At 39.2% G+C, this 17,599-nt stretch overlaps 1 protein-coding gene and 1 pseudogene across 1 annotated transcript in view; both read right to left on the bottom strand.

The window, feature by feature from the left end:
- Positions 1-17,599, bottom strand: part of NPEPPS (aminopeptidase puromycin sensitive) — a 93,394-nt gene that overhangs the window by 42,357 nt on the left and 33,438 nt on the right. The window lies entirely within an intron of this gene.
- On the bottom strand, positions 4,764-5,033 carry LOC144243964 (ubiquitin-conjugating enzyme E2 variant 1 pseudogene; annotated as a pseudogene).

The following is a 17,599-nucleotide window of genomic DNA, read 5'->3' as shown; positions in this document are numbered from 1 at the left end:
GTCAGCCAAAGAGGGAGCCTTAATAAGCACATGAATAGATGTTCAACATCCTTACCCATCAGGGAAATGCAAATCAAATCACAAAGAAACACCACTTCACATGAACTAGGATGACTAAAATCAAAACGAGAGAAAATACTAACTGTAAGGGAAGATGTAGAGAAATTAGAACCCTCGTACATTACTGGTGGGAATGTAAATGGACACAGGCACTTTGGAAAACAGCCTTGCAGTTTCTCTAATAACTATTACACAATGTAACCATTAGAGCCAGCAATCCCACTTCTAGGTATATATCCAAGAGAAATAAAAACATGTCCACACACAAAAAAGTACACACAAATGTTTGTAGTAGCATTATTCACAATACCCAAAAAATGGAAACAACCCTAATGTCCATAAAATGATGAACAGATAATATGTGGTATACAACGGAATACTGGCTTGTCAACGAAAAGAAAGTGTTGATATACTATAGTACAGATAAACCTTGAAAGTATTAAGTGAAAGAAACCAGACACAAAAGGCCATATATTTATAAGAAATGTTCAGAACAGACAAATCTATAGAGACAGAAAGTAAGTTAGGGGCTGCCTAGAGCTGGAAGTTTGAGAGGAAAGGGAAAGTGTTTACAGGTACATTCTTTATGGGGTGATGAAAGTGTTTAAAATTGATTCTGGTGATGGCTGTACAATTCTGAATATACTAAAATTTACTGAATTGTACAGTTTAAGTGAATGAATTGTATGGTATGTGAATCCTATCTTAATAAAACTGTTATTATGAGGGGGGAGGGGGGATGGGCATGGAGGAGGACACTTGTGGGGATGAGCACTGAGTGTTATGTGGAAACTAATTTGACAATAAACTATTAAAAAAAACTGTTATTATGAGAGAGGGGAAAAAAGAGAAAGAGAGAGAGATTGGTTTATCAGTCATGAAGTTAAATTTGATATGGGTAACAATGATTTATTAACATTCTATAAGCCAGGCAAGATGCCCATAATTCATTCCTTTCTTTGAATCACCCTGATTGAATTTTCAATGTTTCTAATACGATTAGGTTCAAACATGTCTTTATAAAGCTAAATCTTTACAAAACCATTAAGAAACCATAATTTCAGACTTTTTAAAGTTTATTTATTTTGAGACAGGCAAGGAGAGATAGAAAGGGAGCACAGGGGAGGGGCAGAGAGAGAGGGTGAGACAGAATCCATGCTGTCAGTGCTGAGCCCCATGTGGCTTGATCTCATGAATTGTGAGATCATTACCTGAGGTGAAATCAAGCGTTGAGGCTCAACCAACTGAGCCACCCAGGTGCCCTATAATTTCAGATTTTAAAAGATGTTTAATCAATTATTCCTCGTTTTACAGATGAGGAAAATGAGATACATAAAAGTTAAGGATTTGCCTAAGGTCACATAGTTGGACTAGAACTCAGTTCCCTTTCTACAGCCAAAATTGTTTCTACTATCATAAACTAGCTCCTATATTTGAAAAGAACTCATGACTTGGCATATCTACAATACTGATAAAATCTCTACTGAAATAATGACTTTTGCTGTCAAAAACTCAAGATCTGCTCTAACCTGATTCCTACATATAGAATCATACTTAGCCTAGAGGAAAGCCAAGAATCACATTAATGCTTAAGAATATACCCTTCTGGGGGTACCTGGGTGGCTCAGTCACTGAGTATCCAATTCTTGATTTTGGTTCAGGTCATGATCTCACGGTTCATGAGAGTAAGCCCCACATTGGGCTCCGTCTTGACAATGCAAAGCTTGCTTGGGATTCTTTCTATCGCTATCTCTTGGACCCTCTCCTGCTCAGGCTTTCTCTCTCTCTCTCAAAATAAATGAACTTAAAAAAAAGAGAGAGAGAGAGTCACATGACCCACCAACTGAAAGAGCCAGGCGCCCCCAAGAATAGTAGTTTTTAAATTTTTTTTTTTTTATGTTTTATTTATTTCTAGGAGAGAGAGAGACTGCGTGAGCAGGGGAGGGTCAGAGAGAGAGGGAGTCACAGACCGAAAGAGGCTCCAGGCTCTGAGCTGGCAGTCAGCACAGAGCCCGACGCGGGGCTCGAACCCACAACCGCAAGATCATGACCTAAGCGAAAGTCGGACGCTTAACCAACTAAGCCACCCAGGCACCCCAAGAATAGTAGTTTTTAAATTGAAACAATCAAGTTTTGTGGGACGCCTGGGTGGCTCAGTTGATTAAAGTGTCCAACTTCAACTCAGGTCATGATCTAGCAGTTAATGAGTTCAAGCCCTGTGTCAGGCTCTGTGCTGGCAGCTCAGAGCCAGGAGCCTGCTTTGGATTCTGTGTCTCCCTCTCTCTCTCTCTCTGTGCCCTTCCCTCCCTCCCTCTCTCTCTCAAAAATTAATAAGCATTAAAAAAAATTCTTCTAAGAAACCATCAGGTTTTGGCGCGCCTGAGTGGCTCAGTTGGTTAAGTGTCCGACTTCGGCTCAGGTCATGATCTCATGGTTTGTGGGTTCGAGCCCCGCATCGGGCTCTGTGCTGACAGCTAGCTCAGAGCATGGAGACTGTTTCAGATTCTGTGTCTCCCTCTCTCTCTGACCCTCCCCTGTTCATGCTATCTCTCTCTCAAAAATAAATAAAACATTAAAAAAAAAGAAACAATCAGGTTTTGTATTGCTGTATTCCATTCTAACACATGCTCCAAATGTACATAGCAACCATATTACATGTGTACAAAAAAGAGTAAACCCTCCTCTAAAATTCTCTTAGGAAAAAGGGTAGTATGGGGTGCCTCTATGGGCTAGTTCAGTCCGTTGAGCACCAACTTCAGCTCAGGTCATGATCTCACGGTTCGTGGGTTTGAGCCCCGTGTCGGGTTCTATGCTAACAACTCAGAGCCTGAAGCCTCCTTCAGATTCTGTGTCTCTCTCTGCCCCTCCCCAGCTCATGCTCTGTCTCTCAAAAAATAAATAAAGGTTAGAAAAAAGGGTAGTAATCATATATCTGAATTCCTAAAAAGTCTCTTGTATTATGGGACACTCTTCCAGTAACTTTTTTTTTTTTTTGAGAGAGAGAGAGACAGAGAGAGAATCTTAAGCAGGCTCCATGGAGCCTGATGTGGGACTCAGTCCCACAACCCTTGGATCATGGTATGAGCCAAAATCAAGGGTTGGATGCTAAAAAATAAAATAAAATAAATAAAAGATGCTTAACTGACTGAAACACCCAGGTGCCCCTATGATGGTCAAATTTTTATAGGAAGCCTATTTATCAAATAACTCTAATGAATATGTATTCCAATTCTGAGTTTTCCAGCTATGGTTAACTGATAAGGAGGCACTTGTGCATAGGTCTTTACAATTTGGACTAGCTATAATTTAGAAAAACATACCATTCCTTAGAAAACACAGAAGGTAAGGTGGCTCATATTGTTTGTACAGCTCTCGGTGTGCACAATGGTCTGACTATAACTTAAAGAAGGCAATCACTCTTCATCACTATACCCATTAAGGCACACTCAGATTTCAGAACCTCTCTCACATGTGTTCTTCCAGACTATGGTGTTCTGTTTAACATTTGTACAAGCAAGCTATTTGGTCCGGTATATTTCCTTTAAAAACACTTTTTTAAATGTTTTTTCTTTATTTTTGAGAGAGAGAGAGAGAGAGAGAGAGAGAGAGAGAGAGAGCGAGCAATCAGGGGAGGGGAAGAGGGGTAGGGAGAGAGAGAATCCCAAGCAGGCTCTGCACAGTTAGCACAGAGCCCAATACAGGGTTCAAACCCATAAACTGTGAGATCATGACCTGAGCTGAAATTAATAAGAGCCAGACACTTAAGGGACTGAGCTACCCAGGAGACCTTGGTCAAGTATATTTCTTTTAAATTACCCCCCTCACTTCCAAAGAATACCAGGTCCTCAGGAAATAAATGCTTCAGCTTCCATGGTCTTCCTGTATCTGCCTAACTTACTCACTTTAATTATGCCCCTCTCTGCCAGCCTTCTGCACTTTGTCACTCTGTATGTTAATTGTGGTTCTCCTGCCATAACAGGTCTCAAGAGGGATATAATATCTTCCTTTTTGTTTTTAATGTTTTATTTATTTCTGAGAGAGAGAGAGAGAGAGAGAGAGAGAGGGAGAGAATGAGCAGGGGAGGGTCAGAGAGAGGGAGACACAGAATCCGAAACAGCCTCCAGGCTCTGTGCTAGCTGTCAGCGTGGGATCAGGACCTGAGCCGAAGTCAGACGCTTAACCTACTGAGCCACTCAGGCACCCCAATATCTTCCTTTTTTGTTGTTGTTATAGCACAGCTTATACAGTTCAAATGGAAAATAATTAGTATCACTTATAGTATCCTAAGATAATTTGCCTTTGACTAAGAGCTTCCTTTCCAGTACTTTGAAGTCTACTAGATATATCTAAAAAATTTTCTGCCATGGAGGCACCTGGGTTACTCAGTCAGTTAAGTGACTGACTCTTGATTTTGGCTCAGGTTATGATCTCACTATCAAAGACTGGCCTGGCATTGGGCTCCACACTGAGCATTAAGCTTGCTAAAGATTCTCTTCTCTCCTTCTCTTTCTGCGCCTCCCCTTCCCCACCTTTCTCCCGAGAGAAAGAAAGGAAGGAAGGAAGGAAGGAAGGAAGGAAGGAAGGAAGGAAGGAAGGAAGGAAGGAAGGAAGGAAGGAAGGAAGGAGAAAAGAGCTAACTACTGTGGAAAATGAAGACTGTTTAAAAAGAATTGTGGGAAGGAGGCTGTGGTTTTTCTTTTTGATTAATTGTAACACTGTCCTTCCAGTGGCTGAGGGAGTTTCCTTTTCTTTACACCATCGTTAGGCGTTGAGGCTCTCACAGGACAACTTTGATGCTATATGAATTCTGCCATTTTGCTAGCACTGATATGTNATTAGAACTCTTAACTCCACTCATATTAATTTTTATTACAAATCTTACAAATGGGGTACTCCTGGGTATTTATAGTCACATCAATTTTAAGACTATATATTCGACTTTCATAAATTGTCCAAGCCCATGGTGGCTGCATTCTTTTTTTAAATTTTTTAAAAAATTTATTTCTGAGAGAGAGAGAGACAGAGACAGAGTAAGCAGGGGAGGGTCAGAGAGAGTGGGAGATACAGAATCTGAAGCAGGCTCCGGGCTCCGAACTGGCAGTCAGCACAGAGCCCAATGCGGGGCTCAAACCCACGAGCTATGATATCATGACCTGAGCCAAAGTCAGACACTTAACCGACTGAGCCACCCAGGCACACCCCCCACTTTTTTTTTTGTGGCTGTATTCTTATGTCGCTAATAGTAATTCTTTTTTCTTTTCTATTTTAAGTAGGCTTCAGGCCCAGTGTAGAGCCCAATGCGGGGCTTGAACTCACGACCCTGAGATTAAGACCTGAGTTGAGACCAAGAGTTAGACACGTTACTGGCTGGGCCATCCAGGTACCCCTAATATCTTTTCTTTAATACACACATACCTCTATGAGGGAGCCTACTGTTATTATTAAAGCCAATCTGTATTATCAGTGGATAACAGAATAGGTAATTATAAGGTAACTCTTGCTTTACTTAATAAAATCTAGATGAGTTTTTCTTAAATGAAAATTCGCTAAATATGTTCATACATGCTAACAATCCTATCTCAGTTTAACCTTTTATTCAATCAGTACTATGCTATACAAATAATAGATATAAAAAATAATGTATAAGACAGTAGCTTCCTTCCTTTGTGAACCACAGGCTTCCTGTAGGTCTCACTGATCCTGTGATCTTTTGCATTCACAATATGAACATAAAACATTACATACTTAAGTACCTCATATTTTTCTTAATTTTAAATAATAGTAGTGATAAAAATCAAATATATTTTAACTTAACACCCCAAAAACAAATAATCTAATTTAAAAATGGGCACAAGACATGAATAGTCATTTCCCCAAAGACATACAGATGGCCAACAGACACATGAAAAGATGCTTAACATCACCTGTCATCAGGGAAATGTAAATCCAAACTACCAAGAGATATCACCTCACACTGGTCAGAATGGCTAAATCAAAAACACAAGATACAAGTGTTGGCGAGGATGTGGAGAAAAAGGAATCTTCGTGTACTGCTGGTGGGAATACAAACTGGTGCAGACACTTTTGAAGACAGTATGGAATTTCCTCCAAAAGTTAAAAATATACCATATGATCCAGTAATTGTACTACTGGATATTTACAAAAAGTACAAAAACACTAACTCTAAGGAATACACGCACCCCTATGTTTATCACAGCATTATTTACAATAGCCAAATTATGGAAATAGCCCAAGTGCCCTTCAATAGATAAATGGATAAAGGTGTGAAATAAATACATACAACGGATTATTACTGAGCCATAAAAAAGAATGAAATCTTGTTATCTGCAACAGCACGGATGGTGCTAAAGGGTATAATGCTAATCTGAATAAGGCAGTCACAGAAGGACAAATAAATATCATGATTTAACTCTTATGTAGAATTTAAGAAAAAACAAATGAGCAAAGGAAAGAAGAGAAATCAAGAAACGGACTCTTAACTACAGAGAACTGAACAAATCAGAAAACAAGCGAGAGGGGAGGTGGGGGAGGGGAAGGGGTGAAATACAGGTGATGGGAGGTTAAAGAGTATGCTTATCATGATGAACACAGAGTAATGTACAGATTTGCTGAATCACTATATTGTACACCTAAAATTAACATAATACTGTATGTTAACTATACTGGAATTAAACAAAATTAAATTTAAAAAATTAAATTTAAAAAAATCAAATCTATTTTAATGTAGTACTAACCTAACAGAAGGCTGACTGAAATCTTGATCAACAGATACTATAAGTAGCAATACGATTACATGAATTACCAAATGGAGCACTACAAAGCGGTGGGAAAGGACAGTGTTCTATTCTGGTAAGTAGTACTGAGGCAGAATTCCCTTTGGGGGGGTTAAAAACTAAGCTGGACCTGGACTCATACCATACCCTAAGAAGTAGATTATGTAAGTCAAAACAAAGCTTTTCAAAGATACTGTGGATGGGGGCACCTGGGTGGCTCAGCCCACTGACCATCCAACTCTTGGTGTGGGCTCAGGTCATGATCTCAGTTTGTGCAACTGAGCCCCACGGGGCTCTGTGCTGACACCACAGAGCCTGCTTCGAATTCTCTCTCTCCCCCATCTCTCTAACCTTCCCCTGTTCATGCTCTTGCTCCTTCTAAAAATATATAAGTAAACTTAAAAAAAAAAAAAAAAGGAAAACAGGGGCACATAGGTGACTCAGTCATTTAAGCACCCTACTCTCGGTTTCTGATCAGGTCATGATCTCACAGTTTGTGGGTTCAAGCCCTGCATCGAGCTCTGCGCTGGCAATGCAGAGGCTGCTTGGGATTTTCTCTCTCTCCCTCTCTCTGCACCTCCCCTGCTCACTTGCACTCTCTCAAAATAAATACTTTGAAAAAAGATAACATGGATGATATCTTCATGATGTTGGAATCAAAAAAGTTGTTTTTTTTTTTAAGACATAAAAAGCAATTATCACAAAGGAAAAAGATAAAGGGTGCCTGACTGGCTCAGTCAGTAAAGCATGTGACTCTTGATCTCAGGGATGGGAGTTCAAGCCCCAGCCTGAGTATAGAGATTATTTAAAAATAAATCTTAAGAAAAAATTTTTACAGAAAATAATGATAAATTTGGCCCCATGAGAAATAAGAATTTCTGTACATTAAGAGGCACCATTAAGAAAATTAAGATGCAGGGGCACCTGGGAGACTCAGTTAAGTGTCTGACTCTTGATTTTGGCTCAGGTTACGATTGCACAGTTTGTGAGTTCAAACCCCGCATTGCGCTCTGCACTGACAGCATGGAGCCTGCTTGGGATTCTCTCTTTCTCTCAAAAAAAAAAAGTTAAGATGCAGAAGATATTTGTAACACATAAGTGGCAAAAAACTTATATCCAGAACATAAAAAGAATTCCTTTAAATCCTAAGATAAAGACATAGTATTTTTCTTTGACACAACAGAGGAAATATGTATGTCCAATACACGTATAAAAACACAACAGAGGAAACGTAAAAGTCCAATACAAATATAAAAAGGTAACCACACCTCATTAAAATCAGGAAATGAAAATTAAATCCTCAGTCAGATACCATTATATACCTACCAGATTAGCTAACAGCAAGAAGTCTAAAAACACAAGTGTTAAGTAGAATGTGGAGCAGCTCGGGAGTACCTGGCTGGCCTAGGAAGAGCATGTGTCGGTGAATTCGTGAGGGTCATGAAATCTAGCTCCATGTTCAGTGTAGAGATTACTTAACTAAATAAACTTGGGGGGCGGGGGGAGAACATGGAGCAGCTGGAATTCCCACTTGGAGGTAATGTAACTGCCATACCTTGAAAATACTTACACTCTGTAACACAGATACTGCACTCCAAGGCATATACTTTATGGAAAAGTATGCTTAGGTGCACCAGGCTGAATGTTAACAAAATACATAGCAGGGCGTCTGGGTGGCTCAGTCGGTTAAGTGTCCGACTTCAGCTCAGGTGGTGATGGGTTTGTGAGTTTGAGCCCTACTTTCACCCCTGCACTAACAGCATGGAGCCTGCATCAGATCCTCTGTCTCCCTCTCTCTCTCTGTCCCTCCTCAACTTGCTCTCTCTCTAAAATAAACCTTAAAAAAAAAAAGTATGTAGCAGCATTATCCCCAATGGAACAAATGCCTCAAACTGAAACAATCCAGATGGCCATGAATGTCCACACTAATGGAAGAATGGATAAATATATTTTGGTATATTTCTATAATGGAATGCAGGGCAGTGACACAAAAGAATAAACTCCAGCTATACACAACACGGGCAAATCCTAAAAACTTAATATTGAGCAAGAAAGCCACACAGTATTTCACTTTGTGATTCCATTTATATAAAGTACAAAAAACAAAACATAAACTAAGCTATATTATTCATGAATGTATATTTACATTGTCACACTATAAAGCAAAATAAGAAAATTATTACCTCAAAAGTGAAAGTAAGGTAATCTCTTAGAGGAAAGATGGGATGTGATCATGGTAAGAGGATTATAATACTGAAGAGGATTATATTACTAAGCTGTATAATTGCCATAGGCACTTTTTTGAGGTACACAATATTTTTCACAATAAAAGGTTAAAAATTTTTAAGGAAAGGGAAGTCATACTAAAAACAGATGGGTGCCATCTATCCTAACTCCAAAACATTTCTTACAGTTGCTTTAAACACAACTAAACCAGTTCAGTGAAAACATATTAAGAGAAAAAAATAGTTTACCCTAGAGATGCTGAAAACATGATTAAAAGTTCATCAGCCACTCTTGGTAAAAACTTAGTAAGTATAAAAACTTAGTAAGATAAAGCTTAGTAAGTATAAAAACTTAGTAAGATAAAGCTCAAGGCTTGCAAGTTATGAGACTGCATTTCAGGAAAATCCAAGAGAATCAAGTGGGAAAAAAAAAGATTAAAAAATTAGTAAAGTAAAATACGATACAAAATTAACACAGAGTGGAGATGCCTGGCTGGCTCACTCAGTAGAGTATGTGACTCTATCTCAGAGTCATGAGTTCAAGCACCAAATTGGGCAGAGAGCTCACATTAAAAAAATAATAATAATAACAGTAATAATACAGAGAAATCAAGAACCTTATACATCTCATAACTAGAAGCTATAATAGCAACAAGAAGTATAAAACACCTAGGAATACGTGTAGTAAGATATGTGTAAAATCTTTTTTTTTCTTTGCGGGGAGTGGGAGGTGCCAACAAGTGAGGGGCGGGAGGAGATAGAGAGAGACAGTTCGAGAAATGCGGGGTCACCCAAAACAAGGCTCATGCTCACCTAAAGTAGGGCATCAGTTCACCTGATGTGGAACTCGAACTCATGAACCATGAGATCATGACTTGAGCCAAAGTCAGATGCTTAACAAATGAGCCAACCATGCACCCAAAATGTATAAAATCTTTATGAAGATAATTTCAAAACTCAAAGACACAAAAGACAAACAATGGTAAGGTAAATAATCTTTGAGATAAGTCTCAGTGTTGTTAATTGTCTTTAAGTTACATATCATATGATCCCAATAAAAATACCAATAGTTTTTTTTTCATTGGACAACCTGACACTGATATTCATATGTAAAAATAAATAAGAAACTCGATGAATTTGGAACAAGAGGGCCTATAATGAGAGGGCCTGCTACACAGATATTAAAACATATTACAAAATTACAATAATTGTGAGTACGGAACTAAGGAATACAGAACATTCAAAAAGTAAAAAGGAGATTCAAATACATATGATTTAGTATACAATAAAGGTGGCATTTTGAATGTGAGGGAAAAGATGGGATTATTCCATAAAAGATGTTGTGGCAAAAATTTAAGTTGGATTCATACCTTATTTTTTTTAATTTTTAATGTTTATTTTTGAGAGACAGAGCATGAGTGAGAGAGAGGCAAAGAGACAGGGAGACACAGAATCCAAAGCAGGCTCCAGGCTCTGAGCTGTCAACACAGGGCCCGATGTAGGGCTCAAACTCATGAACCACGAGATATTGACCTGAGCTGAAGGTGGTCACTTAACCCACTGAGCTACCCAGGCGCCCTGGATTCATACCTTATTTTTTTTAATTTTTAATGTTTATTTTTGAGAGACAGAGCATGAGTGAGAGAGAGGCAAAGAGACAGGGAGACACAGAATCCAAAGCAGGCTCCAGGCTCTGAGCTGTCAACACAGGGCCCGATGTAGGGCTCAAACTCATGAACCACGAGATATTGACCTGAGCTGAAGGTGGTCACTTAACCCACTGAGCTACCCAGGCGCCCTGGATTCATACCTTATATCTAATGTGAAAATAAGTTCCAAGTGGAACAAAGACTTAAATGTAAGAACTAGAACTATAAAAATACTGCTTTTTACAAATAATCAACATCTGGACAAACCTTTCTAAACATGCCTTAAAATGCAGAAGTCATAGGGGCAATGACTCAGTTGGTTAAGGGTCCAACTCTTGATTTTGGCTCGGGTCATGATCTCATGGTCATGGGATCGAGCTCAGCATGGAGCATGGAGCCTGCTTGGGATTCTCTCTCTCGCTCCTTTTGTGCCTCTTCCTCTCCCTCTCCCTCTCTCTCTCTCTCACTGATAGAAAAAGGGGTATTTTCCCTTAGATTTAGTTTTTTTAAAAAATGGGTAAAAAAGGGCAGCATCCAATTAAAAATGGGCAATGATATGAACCAGCACATTACAGAAAATTCAAGTAAGAATTTTTTAAAAATGTTACTTATTTATTTTGAAAGACAGAGAGAAAGCATGAACAGGGGAGGGGCTGGGGGGAGGGGGGGGGACTCCCAAACAGGCTCCATGCAGTCATTGCAGAACCTGATACAGGTCTTGACCTCACAAACCATGAGATCATGATCTGAACCGAAATCAAGAGTTGAATACTTAACTGACTTGAGCCACCCAGGTGACCCAAATACAAATGTTTTTTAAAATACACAGATTCTTGGGGTGCCTGGGTGGGCTCAGTCAGTTAAGTGTCTGACTTCGGCTCAGGTCATGATTTCACAGTTCATGGGTTCAAGCCCACATCGGACTCTGTGTTGACAGCTAGCTCAGAGCCTAGAGCTTGTTTTGGATTCTTTGTCTCTCTCTCTCTGACCCTCCCTTGCTCACGCTGCCTCTCTCTCTCTCAGAAATAAATAATTTTTTTAAAAAACCATTAAAATTAAAAAAAATAAAATACACATTCTTAATTTTGTAAAAAGAAATACAAAGTAAAGATATTACAAGATTACTGTTTTTTACCTATCAGATTACCAAAGATAAAAAAATTTGAGATGATATGGCACTGAATAGGGTGTTTGATGAACAAGTCTGTGGATATTAGTACAGTCTCTATAAGGTATAATTTGACAATATTAATCAAAATTACAATTACACATACCTTCTGAACCAATAATTCAGCTTCCAGGAATTTATCCCAAATGCCTTCTCATATATGCAAAATGATGTGTGATATATACAATACTATTCACTGCAGCATAGAATTCCATTTAAATATCCATCAGCAATGGACCGGCTTAATGAATTATGGTAAATTCATTCCAAAGACTACTAATTAACAATTAAAAAATGAGGAAGCTCTTTATGTACTGATTTATAACAAGCTCCAAAATAAGCAAAGTTCAGTTTTTCATGAAATGCTACTTTTGTAATAAAAAAGTAAGTTTCAGGGGCGCCTGGGTGGCTTAGTCAGTTGGGGGTCCGACTTCAGCTCAGGTCACGATCTCATGGTTCACGAGTTTGAGCCCTGCATTGGGCTTTGTGCTGACAACTCAGGGCCTGGAGCCTGCTTCAGATTCTGTGTCTCCCTCTCTCTCTCTGCCCCTTCTCCACTTGCACTCTCTCTGTTGCTCTCTCTCAAAAATAATAAATGAATATGAAAAAAAATTTAAGTAAGTTTTCAATTAACTGAAGTTGGTATTTCACCAGGAAAATTCAGCAGAAGCCAAAAGTATTAAGTTTAGAACAAAGGCACCTTTTCTAAACTCCATTTACCTTTTTAGCCCTCCTCTATACATGCCCTCTCTGTCTGCATCAAAAAAGTCTTCCTACATTAATATTTGAGCATGATAATCATGGACTAAAAGGTAAAGCATTAGTTGAACCATGCAACAGTTTTTTCTCTTTATGTTTAAACATGGTGAAATTTAATCACAGAAAAGGAAGTACAAAGAGAGAAATACAAGATAGTATACTCAGAAAGCCACATTTTTAAAATGACTGAACTACAAAAAAAAATACACAAAGTCAGCCAAAATTGTTATAGCTTATATCATCTACACAAGCTTCTAGTGGATTCTGCTCTTGTATTATATTGAGATACAAATATACAATTTTCTAAAAATCCCAGAAACTGAAGTTCCAATTCAACTCTACTTCAAAAGTTCCTTTATAAATGGTCCACTTGGAGACATTTTTCAAAACAAGACATGCAGATGGCCAAGAGACATTTGTTGAAAAGATGCTCAACATCAGTCATCATCAGGGAAATACAAATCAAAACTACAATGAGGTATCATTTCACACTAGTCAAAATGGCTAAAATTAACACAAGAAACAACAGGTGTTGGCAAGGATGCAGAGAAGGAATCCTCTTACATTGCTGGTGGGAATGCAAAGTGGTGCAGCCACTCTGGAAAACAGTATGATGGTTCCTCAAAAAGTTAAATATAGAACTACCCTATGACCCAGCAATTGCACTAGGGGGGTATTTACCCAATGGATACAAAATTACTAATTTGAAGGGATACATGCACCCTGATGTTTATAGCAGCATTACCAACAATAGCCAAAGTATGGAAAGAGCCCAAGTGTCCACTGACTGATGAATGGACAAAGAAGATGTGGGATGTGTATACACACACACACACACACACACACACACACACACACACACACACAGGAATACTACTCAATCATTAAAAAGAATGAAATCTTGCTATTTGCATCAGTGCGGACAGAGCTAGACAGTATTATGTTAATTAAGTGAAACAGGTCAGTCAGAGAAAGACAAACACCTATATGTGGAATTTAAAAAAGAAATGAACATGGGGGGGGGGCGGGAAGAAAGGGAAACCAAGGAACAGACTCTTGAGAAAAAACTGAGTTACTAGAGGGGAGGTGGGTGGGAGAATGGGGATTATGGAGGGCACTTGTTCTGATGAGCATCAGGTGCTGTACATAAATGCTGAATCACTGAATTCTACACCTAAAACTAATATTACACTGTATATTAACAAACTGGAATTTAAATTAAAACTTTAAAATATAAAAATAAATTAATGGTCTATTTGGAACTCAGAACATCATTTCTTCCAAGCCACAGCTATATGTAACCTAGTTAGGCAACCTAATCCATATAACTCTAGATAACCCACATATGCCTTTAGTTCAACACTAAATCAAACGTGATTAGGTTTTGTTTTGTTTATTCAGATGGTAACCCATGTTCCACAGTATTTCTGTGGTTTTAGAAAGCAGTTCACAATGCAATGAAAGAGAATTCAAAGTTCAACAGAGGCTTCCAACAGCCACCTGCTACTTGCAACATACCTTGTTTTTTCATAAAAACCAAAATGGTTTTGCAGTGGGAAACAAACCACACCATTCTAGAGGAATTACAAGGGAACCTACAGAGAACATGGAACCAAGGGCTCAGAGTTTGAGCAGAGTACTGTTGTCAAAGAAATAATAGCCTAGAGCTGACTTTGTAAGGGTAACAATGGAAGGAGGAAGACCGTGGAATAAAATAGCCAATGTACTGAAAGAAAATAATTGCCAATCCAGAATTTTACATCAAGGAAAAATAATCTTCAAAAATGAATGCTATGGAGGCTCAGTCAGTGGAGAATCCAGCTTTTATTTTTTTAATTTTTTTTAATGTTTTATTTATTTCTAGGAGAGAGAGAGAGACAGCGTGAGCAGGGGAGGGTCAGAGAGAGAGGGAGACACAGACTCTGAAATAGGCTCCAGGCTCTGAGCCGGCAGTCAGCACAGAGCCTGAAGCGGGGCTCGAACCCACGAACCGCAAGATCATGACCTAAGTGAAACTCGGATGCTTAACCGACTAAGCCACCCAGGCGCCCCACATCCAGCTTTTTTATTTCAACTCAGGTCATGATCCCAAGGTTGTAGAATCAAGCCCTGTGTTGGGCTTGCACTTAGCATGAAGCCTGCTTGGGATTCTCTCTCCCTCTGCCCCTGTCCTCTGCTCAGATCTCTAAAATTAAAACAAATAAACAAAACAAAAAATTCTTTTAAAGCAAAAAAAAAAAAAAAAACACAAGAATGTTATGGGGTTATGGGGCATCTGGCTGGTTTAGTTGGTAGAGCACGCAACACCTAGAGTCACGTGTTTGAGCCCTACACTGAGAGTAGATTTTACTTAAATTTTTATTTACTTATTTAATTTTTTGAGGTGGGGGATGAGGAGAGAGAAAGAAAGAAAGAGGATCCCAAGCAGGCTCCTTCCTCACTGTCAGTGCAGAGCCCGAAGTGGAAGTGGAGCTCGAACCCATGAACCATGAGATCATGACTTGAGCCAAAACCAAGTCAGACACTTAAGTGACTGGGCCACCCAGGTGCACCACGTATTTAAAATTTTGTTTTAAAAAGTGAATGTTACAACATTGATACACATCTGTCAAAACTCACTGAAATGCAAGATGAACACTACAAATTAATACATATTATACATGTGAATTATACTTCAATAAAGTAGGAATTTTTTTTTTTAATGTTTTATTTATTTGAAAAAGGGAGAAGAGAGCAAGCAGGGAGGGGCAGAAATAGAATCCCAAGCAGGGTCCATGATGCCAGCACAGATCCCAACTCAGGGCTTGGTCCTAGGAATCATGAGATCATGTCCTGAGCCAAGATCAAGAGTTGGAGGCTTAACCAACTGAGCCACCCAGGCTCTCTGATGAGGAGTTGCTTTCTATGGGTAAGCAAAGAAAGTGGTTTCTTGAGATGGAATCAACTCTTGGTGAAGATACTTTAAAGACTGTTGAAATGACAATTTGGAATATTACATAAACCTCACTGATAAAGTAACAATAGGATTTGAGAGGACTGATTCCAATTTTGAAAGGAGCTCTACTGTGGGTAAAATGCTATCAAACACTATCACATGCTACAAAGAAAGCATTCAAGAAAGAAGAGTCAACCAATGCAGCAAACTTCATTGTCTTATTTTAAGAAAATGCTTGTACAAGGGTATCTGGATGGCTACTCAGTCAGTTAAGCACTGGACTCCTGGTTTTGGCTCAGGTCATGATCTCACAGTTTGTGAGACTGAGCTCTGAATTGGGCTCCATGAAGCCTGCTTGGGATTCTAACTCCCCCATCTCTCTGCTCCTCTCCTGCTCATATTCTCTCTCTCTCTCTCTCTCTCTCACCCTCTCCCTCTCCTCAAAAATAAACGTTAAATAAATAAAAAAGAAAATGCCACAGACATTTCAATCTTTAGCAACTGCCACCCTCATCAGTCAGAGCTATCAACATCAAAGCAAGACCCTCCATCAGCCAAAAAATTGCAATTTGCTAAAAGCTCTGATAATGATTACCACTTTTAAGCAAGGAAGTATTTTTAAAGTATATCCATTGTTTGGTTTTTTTAAACACATAATGCTATTGCACACTTAACAGACTACAGTATAAACATAACTTTTATATGCAGGGGCGCCTGGGTGGCTTAGTCGGTTAAGCATCCGACTTTCACTTAGGTCATGATCTCACGGTTCGTGGGTTCGAGCCCCGCGTCGGGCTCTGTGCTGACTGCCAGCTCAGAGCCTGGAGCCTGTTTCAGTCTGTGACTCCCTGTCTCTCTGACCCTCCCCTGCTCACGCTGTCTCTCTCTCTCTCCTAGAAATAAATAAAAAATATTTAAAAAAAAAAAGCAACATAACTTTTATATGCACTGGGAAACTATATGCACTTGATTCACTTTATCTTTTTTTTTTTTAATTTACTTTATTGCAGGGACCTGGAACCAAACAAACCTACATATCCCCCAGATACGCCAACAGTGTGTTTCCTAACCATAATACAATTACTACAAAAGCTCCAGGTACATCTAAATATTCCAGGAATCAGAAATCAGAAAGTATTCTGACTGAATGATAAAGGCACTATATAAAAAAAACAACAAAGAAATGTGGAAGCAGATCAGTGGTTGCCTGGAGATGGGGGAGAAGGGGAAGAATGGATCACAAAGGAGCATGAGGAAACACTGCAGGGGCCATGGATATGTTTGTAATCTTGTATTCATTGGTCAAAAAGTATCAAATTGTACATTTTATTTATTTTTAATGTTTTTTAAATGTTTTATTTTTGAAAGAGAGAGAGAGAGAGACAGCATGAGCAGGGGAGGGTCAGAAAAAGAGGGAGACACAGAATCTGAAACAGGCTCCAGGCTCTGAGCTGGCAGTCAGCACAGAGCCCGACGCGGGGCTCGAACCCACGAACCGTGGGATCATGACCTGAGCCGAAGTCAGATGCTTAATGGACTGAGCCACCCAGGGGCCCCTACATTTTATTTATTTATTTTAAGAGAGAGAGCACGAGTGAGTCACAGGGAAGGGGCAGAGAGAGAGAATCTTAAGCAGGCTCCACACCCAGCACACAGCCCAATGGAGGGCTTGATCTCACAACTGTGAAATCATGACCAGAGCAGAAATCAAGAGTCAGACACTCAAATGACTGACCCACCAAGGTGCCCTCAAATTATACATTTTAATATACATGGTTTACTACATGTCAAATATTACATAAGCCTTTACAAAGCTCTACTTAAAGGAAAGAAAAAAAGAGGAGGAGACAGGAGGCGCTGCAGCGGCATCAGGAGCCACAGCTACTGCCTGGAGAGTTTTCCCCAAAACAAACTAAAAAGGTGTGGGATTCACCTAAAAGTGGTATATTTTTTGAGGAGAAATTTAAAATTTTGAATGAATGTACTATAAGAGGAATTTATAAGCCAAG

This window comes from Crocuta crocuta, unplaced genomic scaffold (genome assembly GCF_008692635.1).
Source record: "Crocuta crocuta isolate KB4526 unplaced genomic scaffold, BGI_CrCroc_1.0 scaffold68, whole genome shotgun sequence".
In the NCBI taxonomy this organism is placed as follows: domain Eukaryota; kingdom Metazoa; phylum Chordata; class Mammalia; order Carnivora; family Hyaenidae; genus Crocuta; species Crocuta crocuta.
Note: the sequence above shows the minus strand (reverse complement) of the source record. Positions and strands in the feature narration are given on the sequence as shown.